Raw genomic sequence first — 12,397 nt, 5'->3', positions numbered from 1 at the left:
CCCTTCCCACCAAACTGTGTGGTCCTTTTAGTCTGGAGTTATTGGCAAAGCTGGGCAATTGTTTAGCAGGTTTAACCACTCTGAAAAGTTTGATGCGATTCGGACTGAGTTCTTAGAATATTTTGGTAACTAAATTATTACTCCTGGCAAGCTTCCCTTTTCTTATTCTATCCCTCCCTCTTCCCTCCTACATTTTTTTTCTTTTCCTCTTTATTACTTATTGTTTGTGACAGGCATGAGCATTGTTAAGGTTGACATGTATATTACATATTTCTGATTTTTGTGTTGCATTAAAAAAAAAAATCAATAAAAATCATAAAAGAAAGAATATGTAAGTGTTTTGCAGGAATGAAAATTCTGACTGAATCAATACAGCAAGAACCTGTCTAAATGTTTTGTCTCGACAACTTTTATGCTATCAGCTTAAAAAAAATGTTGAAGTTGAGCACTTTAACAAGTTGGAAAAGAAATATTTCGAAATATTTCATTCCATAGCATCCCAAAATTGACTTTTCACTCCAATTCAGAACAGGGCCAAGGCTCAACATCTCAGCCTTTCCCTATGCAGGGAATTCTGTTTTTCAGCCAGATGACAAACCTATCATTCTAAGATAAAATTGACCATTTCTGCCCTATCCTGCTTTATAAGAATTCCCCTACCTATTGCTATATTTTGTTCTGCAACATGACAGGATCTCCTTGATCTCCTGTCCCTTCCTTGTATGCACCAGTACAAACTCATGCTTTCCAAGTCTTCCATGCCCTGAACCTTTGTTCAGATCTGATTTTCCTTCCTTTAGTTTGAACAATGTTTGGGGTCATCCATGTCACCCTTCCCTGTGTTTGTTGTCTGTCCGATAATTTGCATCGAAGGCAAAGCCAGCCTAAGGAAGTGTTAATTAAAACTGTTCAATAATTAAATCACTCTGCTTAGTGTTGGGTGAAAGCAGTCCTAGCTTCATCTGCTGGCTCTGAGCTCAGCGCAGTGGCTTACACTCGTTACATAAGGTTAATTTTATTAGTGACTTGCTTTGCTGGAGGCACAGACCCATTATGAGGTGTAGGTTTCCAGAGGTTGTGTAACTGAAATTAGAAATCCCCATAAGGAAGACACAGCACTAAGAAGAGAGGCAGTCGGCACTGAGATTCTGGACCTAGGTACTTAGAGGATGGCAGATGGCAGCATTATCAGTGCTAAAGAGTCCTGGAAAAGGGAAGATGGGATGTGCCAGGGGGATAAGGGACAAATGCTCTAAACATTGGGACCCACTTCCTCCCCTCCTGCTACTGGCCTAACAGAGCTGGCGGGACCCACCCAGAGCAGTGCTTGAGCACACAGGCACAGAGACAGTAGATAGTACCACTGACCTGACAAAATCTTCTCGAGAAGGAAACATGTGGTGTCTGTAGGTCCATTCAAAGCCTTTTTGAGTCTTAACAGACCTGTGCCCACAGTAGCACTTACACTGTGTAAAGGCATAGCCATGCACCTGTCTGTGATATGAGATCAGAATTAGAGGTCAAACTTTGGGAAAAAAGGTACAAGTTCAGTTCACAGTGGATACGTGCACACATACTAAGTTGACTTACAATAAGTTGCTCAGCTAAACTGACTTAAGTTAAGCCACATCCGAGTAGCTCCTTGATGAGATGACAGCAATTTTGGGAGCTAAATCAATTTAACTAATGTGACTCAAGATAATGCACTTTGGCGGTGTATTATCTTGCGGCACATTTAATTTGACTCTGCTCCACATATGTGTATCTGCTCTGATAGTTAAATCAACTTTAAAAAGTTAAGTTGGCTTAACTGTCAGAAAGACAGTATGTGTGTATGCAACCAGTGTGGTTGGTATTGAATGACCAAGTGATACATTGAAAGCAAAGCAGGAAGAGGATATTGATGCTCATTTAAGCTGGCCAAAAACAAACACAAAAAACCCCACTCTCCAACAAATGGGTTTTAGACAACAGGAATGGGTTGTTGGTGGGGGTGGGGGTTGTTGAGTTTTCTGTTTTGCATAATATTCCACAAAGGTAAGAACAGGTTTGTTTCAATTTCATTTTGTTTCTCCTCCTTTCTTTCCTCTGCCCCAAGAAAAAGGGGGCAGGTAGAATAGGGGTCCCCATACTAATAAAAGACAAAAATTAAAATATTTATATTCAGAATTACAAAAAAAATCCCTTTATAGAGAGAGAGAGAGAGAGAGAGAGAGAGTACACACATCTGTGCGCATATGGAAAAGGGAGGGGGAACAATGCCTGGTAAATTCAGACCCTTGAGTGACACTGCCTCCCACTAGTCAAATGACTGGTACATATCTATGTTATCTCAGGTAGGGGAATAAGATATCAGGGCTTCTGGGATCAGTTCTTTCTATTGACTCATGCACCCTTGGGCTAGTCAACTGACTTCCAAGAGCCAGATTCTGATTTCTCTTGCACCGGTGTACATCCCAGGCAACTCCATGGACAGATGTCACTGGGAGTGAAGGATGCACAGCACCACACAGAGTTGAATCTCATTATTATCTGAATGGCAGAATTACCTAGAAGACCCAGCCATAGATCAGAGTCCTAGTACAAGGTGCTCTGCAAACCTGGAGCAAAGACTGTCCTGACCCAGAGTGCCCACAGGCTATGGGAAGTTTGTTAATCACTTTGAGCACCTTCACACATAGCACACTAAGGAAGAGAAAAGCATTGCTATTATTAGGGCAAATTCAGACCCAGTTATGCTTGATGACAGCCCCATTACTAAGGGAGTTGAACAGATAAGAGATGAATAATGTGACCCCATGTGTATAGGCATGCAGGTAACACCAGAGCCTAATCTTCCTAAGGTCGTTATGTGGGGCACATTATTCATGGGGCAGAAGATCTACAATAGGTCAACAGAGGACAAAGTAGTGGGTATATAAAAAATATGTATTATTAATTCTCAGGACAATCAAGCCATACATTCCTTTTTTTGTGCCATTCTATTATTATGGATGTTTTTCTGCTTCAAAGAAAGGTTCAAAAAATGCAGGAAAGATTCAGAAAGTGTTACCAAGCTCCCAAAGCCAACCCAACAAGGTTTACTTTTCACAGTCTTTGCACATCGGTTGTTCTTGCTCATTTCTCAATGCCTGAACACCAAACGTGAAGTTATAGGAGGATGCAGGGATACTGGTTTAATCCCCCTAAAGGTGCAACAAATGTTTCTTCATGTAATGCTTACACGAGTGTGCTGTGGGCTGAGGATACACCTGGACACCAGAAAGAGCCAAGATTCAAACTCAGCAGTGATACTAACTCCTTTATTTAGTTGCTTCCACTATCACCATCAGAGTGGTACCAGCTTGACACAAACTAATGTTTTTATCATATTTCCCAACCTCAATGTATCACTCACTGTCTAGATGGGGAGCAGAGGCCCAGTGGCAGAGGCAGAGTGAACTGGAACTCAAACCTCAACTCCAAAACCTTCCTGATTTGTGGGAGGTGGGACAGGAATCCATAGATTACACTTGCCCCTAGGGCTTCGTTTCTGGGTCTGAATTAATAATCCCATTTTACCAAAAATAACACTCTGCTGAGCCCTGGAACATGAAGGCCATAGTCCTACTTAGGATATAGTTGGCAACTCAAAAGTTTTGCCAAGCTGGTGAGATCTGCAGAGGACAGATTGGGGGGTTTCAGCCCCATAAAAATCAGAACCCCAACCCATGACCTAAACCTGACCAGAATGCCCATCGAAAAATCCTTCAGCTCATCCCTGGGAGGTGAACAGGAGGGTTAAGAAGGCTACATGGAAAGATACCTGGTGTACAGGCAGCTTGTGCCCAATTCAGCAGGAATCCAGGCAATATGTAGAAGTGAATGAAAAGCACTTGGATGGCTTTAGCCCTAGGGAAGGCGGTTCAGAGGTGGCCAGATGGAAGTATTCAAATTAGATGAGTGCTATTATGAAGCAAAGCAGGAGCAGCTAGCTGAGGTCCCTAGCCAGAGCAGAATGACGGGATAAAGGCTTACGCTAAGAAGGAACACGTGCAAGGAGACTCTGATAAGGGATTACTTTTTGAATAGCTGAGTTTTCAGTGAGGGGGATGGACTAGAGCTGAATTAACATTTAAGGCAGGAACTGGATGGCTGCATACAAGTCTAATACACTAAGGTGCATCAGGCCAAGTACCTGGTGGTTCTAGCTGCGGGTTAAGGATGGGATTTTCCCTAACCCGGTTCCCCCTTACCCCCACCAGCTGTGGCTTGGTTGTTTTCCATACCAGCCAGTGCACACCTCATCCAACACAAGCCATTCACGGGGCAGAGATGGGACAGCCTGGCGGGACACAATGCACAAGGTTGTCTTCTCCACTCACCCTCTGGAAATGGGGGTGGTTTCAGACCCCTAACCCAGCTGAACTCAGGGCCCCTCACCTTACCCCATTGCCTTCCACACTCCTTGGCAGCACAGCTCTGGGAGGGCACGCACTGCCTTTGGCCGCTTCTGCCCACAGTTGTGCAATGGCTGCTCCATAGGCAACCCAGCATTAACTCAGGGAGCAGATCCAGAGCTGGTGCTAAACTCAGCGCCCAAATATCCAGAATCCGTCACTTGCTGGGTATCCACCAGAAAGGGAACTGTGTACAACGAACACCAAACTCCCTACTTCTGTGCACATGCACATGCTTTATAGCCTTAGCTTGCCTACCTGGAAGAGTTCATCTATTAGCAATACAGCACAATGTGCAAAGAAAGTCACAGGTTTGTCCTCTCACCTGGTTTTTCCCGTGCTTGTTTCAGGCTGTATAGACTGTACTCCCTGCATGGAGAAGATGTTCCTGTTGTGGCTTTTAATGACATTACTGTTAGCAGTTTCTAACCTGGGTGGGCAGGAACCAATAGCTTAAGGGCTTTCCTATGAACACCCCAGATCAGTCGTTCTTAACTTTTTTGTACCAGGACCCATTTGTAAACATCAGTGACCAGTCCTGACCTAGTGCCCCTCACTCCCGACTCACTGCCCCTCACCCCACATACCCCAGCCTCATCATGTGTGGAGCACTGGGGAGGACATGGGGGGCCCCAAGCAGCACTTTGCAGGCTGGAGCTCTGCCAGCCTGCAAAGGAAAAGCCAGTTTCCCAAGTTTTTCTCATTTAAAGGAGAATTCATTTTTAAAGTTTGTTTGTGACCCTTTTGATATATTCTTGTGACCCATGGGTTGAGAAATGCTGACTTAGATGACAGAAGCAATCTGCATGCTGCGGTTCTTAAGAAAACTCTTCCTTTCTCCATTGATAAGGATAGCCATATTACTTAGAAGATTTCTAACCAACAGAGCAGTGAGTTTCTGGAACAGCAGTACAGTAAAAGGTGGCAGCAAGTAATCTAAATAGTTTTAAAATAGATCTCGCCATGATACAGTTGTTTATGGTAGCTGTGGACTGGCCCAGGCATTCAGGGCGTCCCTTCCAGTGTAACCATCTGTGAAGCTGAAGGCTGGGTCACAGAGATCTACACAATTAATTTGTTATGGCTGGGAATCTAGCCAGGCAAAAGCTCCCACTAACTTGGAACCAAGGGGTGGTAGGGGGGAAGTAAATAACTATAATACAGGCATTAACCCTGTATCTCTCTTTAGAGGCTACTGGAAGGAGAAAAATAGTGCAGAAAAAGTCCATTTCCAATCCCTGCATTTCTTGATCCTGGCCCAGCCATGTCAAATATATATCCTGTTCTCACCAGGCTAACTTGCTGTCTGCACCGGGGGCCTACGTGGCATACATGGACTTTGTGTCTTAAGGAAAAAGAGACACTGACATAGGGCATGTGGAGACAAAATGAGGGCCCTAAATTGAAGCAGTAGGTTTTTAAAAACACTGCTTCAATTTAGGGCCCTTTAAAACCCCATGTCACGCACACACCTGAATGTACCTGCCTCTCTGGCGGTGAGGAGGGGAGGATGAGCTGCTGGCAGGTGGAGCGGAGGGGAGGCGGGGGGAGAGGGGCTGGTGCTTCCTTCTGTGGCACCCACCTGGAGGCACCCGGCTTGGGCAGTCCCAGGCGGTACCACAGGCTCCAGAGAAAAAAAAAGATCAGGCTTGCCGCTTTTCTTGGGCGGAGCTGCCTTCCCAGGCTGCTGCCAGGCTGCCTACATGGGCTTCCTGCAGAGCCGTGGAGCTTCACAGAGCCCAGTGCTTCGCTCCACAGCTGTAGGGCAACAAACTAAAACTCCTTGGAGGAGTTTTAGTTTGCTGTGCCCCAAGTCATTTAAGGCACATTGTGCTGCCAAATTTGCTACAGCGGCTGGAATTACTGAGCAATACACCGCCGATGCATGCGAACACGTGGCCTTTCTGGACTTTAGAAAGGCCTTCAGCACTGTCTCTCGATTGAGGTGTTGATGCCTACACAGTCAAATGGGTCGCCAACTGGCTGGAGGGCCGCACCCAGAGAGTGGTGGTGGATGGGTCCTATTTGACCTGGAGGGATGTGGGCAGCAGGGTCCCCCAGGCCTCGGTCCTCGGGCCCGCACTGTTCAACATCTTCATCAGTGACTTGGACAAGGGGGTGAAAAGCACCTTGTTCAAATTCGCAGATGACACTAAGATGTGGGGAGAAGTGGGTACGCTACAAGGGAGGGACAAGCTGCAGTTGGATCTGGACAGGTTACAGGGGTGGGTGGATGAGAATAAACTGGGATTCAAGACTGACAAGTGCAGGGTACTGCACCTAGGGAGAAAGAACTGGCACCATACCTACAGGCTGGGGAACTCCCCTCTCGTCAGCACAGTGGCAGAAAAGGATCTTGAAGTCATTATAGACTACAAGATGAACATGGGCCGGCAGTGTGGGGATGCAGTCAGGAAGGCCAACTGCACCTTGTCGTGCATCCACAGATAAATCACAAGCGGGTCCAAGGAGGTGATCCTCCCCCTCTATGCGGCACTGGTCAGGCCGCAGCTGGAGTACTGCATTCAGTTCTGGGCGCCGCACTTCAGGAGGGATGTGGACAGCATGGAGAGGGTCCAGAGGAGGGCCACTCGCATGATCAGGGGGCAGCAGGGCAGGCCCTACGAGGAGAGGCTATGAGACCTGAACCTGTTCAGCCTCCACAAAAGAAGGCTGAGAGGGGATCTGGTGGCTGTCTATAAACTGGCCAAGGGAGACCAGCAGGCAATGGGAGAGTCCCTGTTCCCCTGAGCACTACCGGGAGTTACAAGGAATAATGGCCATAAGTTGACAGACTAGACATCAGGAGACACTACTTCACAGTCAGGGCAGCTAGGAGCTGGAAGCAATTTCCAAGGGAAGTGGTGCTTGCTCCTACCTTGGGGGTCTTCAGAAGGAGGCTGGATGAACACCTTGCTGGGGTCGTTTGACCCCACTACTCTTTCCTGCCATGGCAGGGGGTTGGACTTGATGATCTGCTCAGGTCCCTTCCGACCCTATCAACTATGAAACTATGAACTCCCTAGACCAAGATTTCAGTTAAACCTGTGTTTGCTGGGCAACAATCACCCTCTGCCTCCCCAAGCAAAGAGATTCAAGTCCAGCAAGGCAGAGGCAGGGATAGAAACAATGGTGCACTACTTCTTCAACAGTATACATCTCCAAGGCTTCCGAGATATCCCTCCTTCTTACTCCAGCAGTCAGTATCAGGAGGAACACACACTGTCTCTCTCATGTACAGAAGTCAGAGATCAACATCCATTTTCTATAACCTATCCCCCCATTTCCATAACCCATACCCAAAACTGTTTTGGACAGTTTTCCCAAAGAGCTGGGTACGCTTTCACCAGGACTTATCATCTGCAAAGCAAGTCCGCAGTCACAGCACAGGAAAAAAGGTAGGCCAGGCTGGTGCCTGGTTGAGGCAACTGTCAGAGTGGAGGATGAAGGCCAGTTCATAACATCATAGAAACTAAGGACTGGAAGGGACCTCAAAAGATCATCAAGTCCAAACCCCCTGCTCTGGGCAGGAAGACTGTTGAGGTCAAATGATCCCAGCAAAGTATCTGTCCAATCTTCTCTTGAAGACTTCCAGAGTTGGGGGCTGCACCGCCTCCTTGGGAAGTCTATTCCAGATTCTGGTCACCCTTACCATAAAGAAGTTCTTCTTTACATCCAGCCTGAAACCATCCTCTAACAGTTTATGGCCATTACTCCTTGCCCTCCCCTGGGGCAAAGCGTTCACTAGGGCGTCTCCCAGCTCCTGATATGCAGCCCTCACATACTTACAGACGGCCACCAAGTCCCCCCTCAGTCTTCTCTTCCCCAGGCTGACCAGTCCCAGATCCCCTAGTCTTTCTTCATAAGGTTTGTCCTCCAGGCCCTTAGTCATTCTTGTGGCCCTTCTCTGCACCCCTTCAAGATTCTCCATGGCTTTTTTGAAATGCGGCGCTCAGAACTGGACACAGACCTCCAGCTGGGGTCCCACCAATGCCAAGTAGAGAGGAAGTATCACTTCCTGAGCTCTGCTTGTGACGCATCTGCTAATGCATCCCAGGATGCTATTAGCTCTGTTGACTACAGCATCGCACTGGTGGCTCATGTTCATTCTGTGATCAACCATAAGCCCAAGGTCCCTTTCAGCCAGGGAAAAGGTGTCCAGATACCCAACTACCCCTGCCTTGCTCTTACCACAAAACGTGTTATCTTATTTCTCCCTCAACCCAACATGCCCCATTTCATGGATCAAGCCACAGGCTGCTTTCTGCTCTCATTTACACTGGTTTAAACAGAGCCAACTTAAAAACTTTAGAAGCCCTGGACCCAGGTAGACTGGGACCCCTACACGTTTAATTGTGTGGTAGTTATGCGAGTGACCGGGACTGGAGAAGCACTGGAGAGCAAACTTAAGAGTCAGTTTGCCCCACCTGCCATTCATGCACTCTGGCTTTGTAGCAGCAATAGAGAGCGGAGTTTCCTCCCTTCCCCCATTTCCCTGCCCCCCCCAAATAGTCACCTTGTGCCTTGTAGCCCCTACAAAGGGGCTGTTATGCCCTGCTGGCAGGGACCGTTTGTGAAGCAAACTCCACTTAGAGGCAGGATTAATCCTCACGAGTGTTTGCAACTTGCTAAGTAGAGGGAGCTGGTGCAGGGGATCTGTGCAGCAGGCTGCTTCCTGAGCAGCACACGCTGCGCTTTTCTCAGGAGCAGAGACTACGTGACTGCTGGCAGCATGGCTCCTGGCACAATTCAGCCAGGCAGCGCCAAGCCGAGGTGAAGCGCTAGAGGCATAGCCATCCCATATGGTGCACCTGCCACCTTCTGGAGCTATCTTCTGGAGAGGAGTGCGTCTCTCCCCCGAAGCGGATGCTGTCTGGATGTTGCTCCTGCTGCAGCCGCTCTTCCCTCTAGCCCACACAGACCTGCTGCTTCCCCACCAATTAGCACCGTGGTTAAATGAGTGCAGCTACTGCTGTTTCAGTAACAGCTCTGGGGATGAGCTATCCCCAGCCTGAGAACAGGAGTGCCATAGGCTGCAGCAGCAGTGCAAGTTTGCCTGCATGCTGCTCCTGACTCCTGGTGACCCCCGGACAGCGAACACCTGTAGTGGAGAGGGCAGAGGCCAGGTTGTCCTTAGAAGCAGTGCTGCATATAAGGGTAGAGCACTGGACAGTCATCTAGAACTAGTAAAATAACCCATGTCTCCAGCCACTGGCTTGCTGGATGGACTCAAGCAAATCAATATATATTTTTGTGCCTCATTTTCCCCTCCTGTATGAAAAGAAGCTAATGCTACAGATGCTTAGAGACCTGCAGGTGAAAAGTGCTGTTATTGCTGGGCTCTCTATTGAGATTGGGTATAGTTTTGTGACATGGACACCTGTCCTGCTCAGAACCGAGTTGAGCCCAAAGGGCAAACAAACATCAGCTGGTAAGGACTTTTCCCCTCTTCTGATTTGCACATGGGTTGTAAAGGAGAAGGATTCTTCATTTCATAGCCTGCTCACCCCCATCCCCATGCCATCCAGTTCTGCTTCCTACAAGTAGGTATCGACATCAGAGAGTGTAAACTGGGAAACTTCTCCAAATTCCAGTTACATCTGGTTTCTGCTGGCAAGTCTGTTTCATTGTTCCCATTTGAATGGAGGAACTGGGGTGAACACAGAGGTGAGTGGTGGGTTCAAAGGCAGAACCAAACCCAGGTATCCCATGAACATAGCTGTTTGGGCCACGTGACTTGGAACCGCTTTGTGATAACCCCAGCGTGAAACTCTGCAGCTTGCAGAAGCCTGTCGGACTCCAGGACTCAGGGGATCTAGTGGAGCAGCAGAGTCCAGTGGATACAGCATGGATCCATACAAGTCAGGAGACTGTGGCTTTATCCATATTCAGCTCACATTCCTGCATGATCTTCGGGAAGTTGTATCTCCTGTCTGTCTTAGACTCCCTTTGGGAAACAATATTTCCTCAGCTTTGTAGAGTGCTTTAAGATGCAGTGGTTAAAAATCTCTGTATAAGAGCTAAAATAACCTAGGTCAGGTCTTATTGATCCATCATCACTGCTGTAACACGCAGCGTTGCACACTTCTCTAAGAAGCTGAACTGAGTATAGTGAATAAGCCAAGGGAGTTAAAACCCTGATGAATTTACCCTGCTGTAGTTGTGGTGGGGAGATAAGCTGCAGTCAATAGTTGTCAGTTAAAAGTCCATCTAACAAGCAAGCCTGCAAACTGCACTGACTGGCAGCAGCAAGTCCAAGCACCTCACTATTAGAGCACAACAAATGAGATTAAATGTCTCCCAAATGAACTGAGGTCTTAAAAAAGGGAGATAAAGGAAAAATAGCTGAGCTTATGCCCTTGTGTTACTTCCTCCTGATGGATAGAGAGACATGCCCTCTTCTCTCCCACCCCAAACCCAGCTTTTCTAAGGCCAAAATAAACACATCAGGAGACGCACATGCTCATCATGACGTGCCTTTCCAAGGTTCACTGGAGGACTCTTTGGTGCTGTCAAAAATAAAACTGTGATCCCTCCAGCCCCAAATAAAAGGGGCAGCGAAGTGCTTTCCCCACCCCCAGTCCCTCTGCAAACACCACCCCAACCCAGAAGTCTGGCATGGGAAATCCCTTCCCCTCTCAGACAGTGGGATTCACTTGTTTGGCTTCATGAACTTCCTAGATCTTCAGTCATCCATAGCCTGCCCTGTTCTTACAGCAAGACAAGACCTGACTATTTTGTACTGCAAACAAACCAAGCCACCAACAAAAGAAAACCCATGAATGCAGGCCTTTTCTTTTTGCTGGTTGCAGGGGGGTGGGGGTGGAGGTTGAAATGCCTTCCAAGGGTTTTGGCTTTTTAAACATAGATCAGAAAGCAGGGGGGTAAAGCATGAGCCATCTCTGAGACTGTGGATCTTCTGCCTCATGTAGCTGCACACCCCATGGCAACCTCGCCTGTGCAGACTTCCCCTTGGGCCCGGATGCACTCTCCAACCCCCCCACAAGCTCCAGATTCTCCATACCAAGTGCTGCAGAGCGCGTGCCATAGATTCCGGGGGTGTGGAGTGACATATTATTTCAGGGAGAGGGGAAAAAGAAAAAGTGTCTGTCTAAGGGACTGGGGAGAGGGACGGGAAAAAAGATCAGCAGAGCCAGAGGAGGAACTTTCTGTTCATTCCTCAGCCTGCCTCTGGCATGAATGAGAGTGGAGCTGCTGTTGGTGGAGACTTGCCAAAGGCCTCTGCTGGAAGCTCTTATGCATTTTTCCATGATGCAGGCTGGGCAGGGAAGAGGGATGGATTTGGTACAAAACTAAGTCAAGATTTGTATGTCTTCTGAGCCCAACTAGTGGAGGCAGGAGAGCTGTGAATGCCACAAGCTGGGACGCTGGAACTCAGGCTGCATATAAGGACCTCCCTGCCTTTGTAGGCTGCAGCAGACTTGCAGAGGAGCTTGCCAGCCTGCCAAGACTTTGGTTTGGGTTTGCTGAACAACTCCTTGTCCTGGAGCAGGAACAGAGCTGGAGGCAGACGAGGCTTCTGTCAGCTCAGTAAAGCAAGAAAGGCTGTCTTGAAATCTGCACAGTGCTTAGCCAGTCCCTTCTTCCCATCCCTGCCCCCTTGTCTCTTGTGCTTGCCTTTCCTTTCCCCCATCCTTTGCACTCTTTCCACATTTCTTTTCTCAGATACTTTCTGCCCTCAGATTCTGTCCTTTGTCCCATGCCTGTTCATCCAGCTCAGTGATATGCCCCTGGCTAGGGACAGACATTCAAATAGCCAGAGCCTGAATTGATTCAATCTTTGTAGGTTAGTCTAACCTGGCTAGGCTAAACTGGTTTGCAACTGTACAGATGTCTCTGGACTGAAGAAATGCCGGCACATGCCTGCAGTGGCTCAGGCTAGAAGCTGGGGGGCGCTAGAGCAGCCCTCCCTTCCCTTCCACAATGCTGAGCTGACG

General features: G+C 47.9%; 1 long non-coding RNA gene across 1 annotated transcript in view; it reads right to left on the bottom strand.

Moving 5' to 3' along the window:
• LOC109293989 overlaps positions 1-12,397 on the bottom strand; it is a 53,524-nt gene that overhangs the window by 15,975 nt on the left and 25,152 nt on the right. Inside the window, exon 3 of the long non-coding RNA XR_002096444.1 lies at positions 1,369-1,494. This is a non-coding gene — a long non-coding RNA (uncharacterized LOC109293989). The remainder of the gene's footprint in view (positions 1-1,368; positions 1,495-12,397) is intronic.

This window comes from Gavialis gangeticus, unplaced genomic scaffold (genome assembly GCF_001723915.1).
Source record: "Gavialis gangeticus isolate Ggan-Ray unplaced genomic scaffold, GavGan_comp1, whole genome shotgun sequence".
NCBI classification, from domain to species: domain Eukaryota; kingdom Metazoa; phylum Chordata; order Crocodylia; family Gavialidae; genus Gavialis; species Gavialis gangeticus.
The sequence above is the reverse complement of the archived record's forward strand: the minus strand, read 5'-3'. Positions and strand labels throughout refer to the sequence as shown.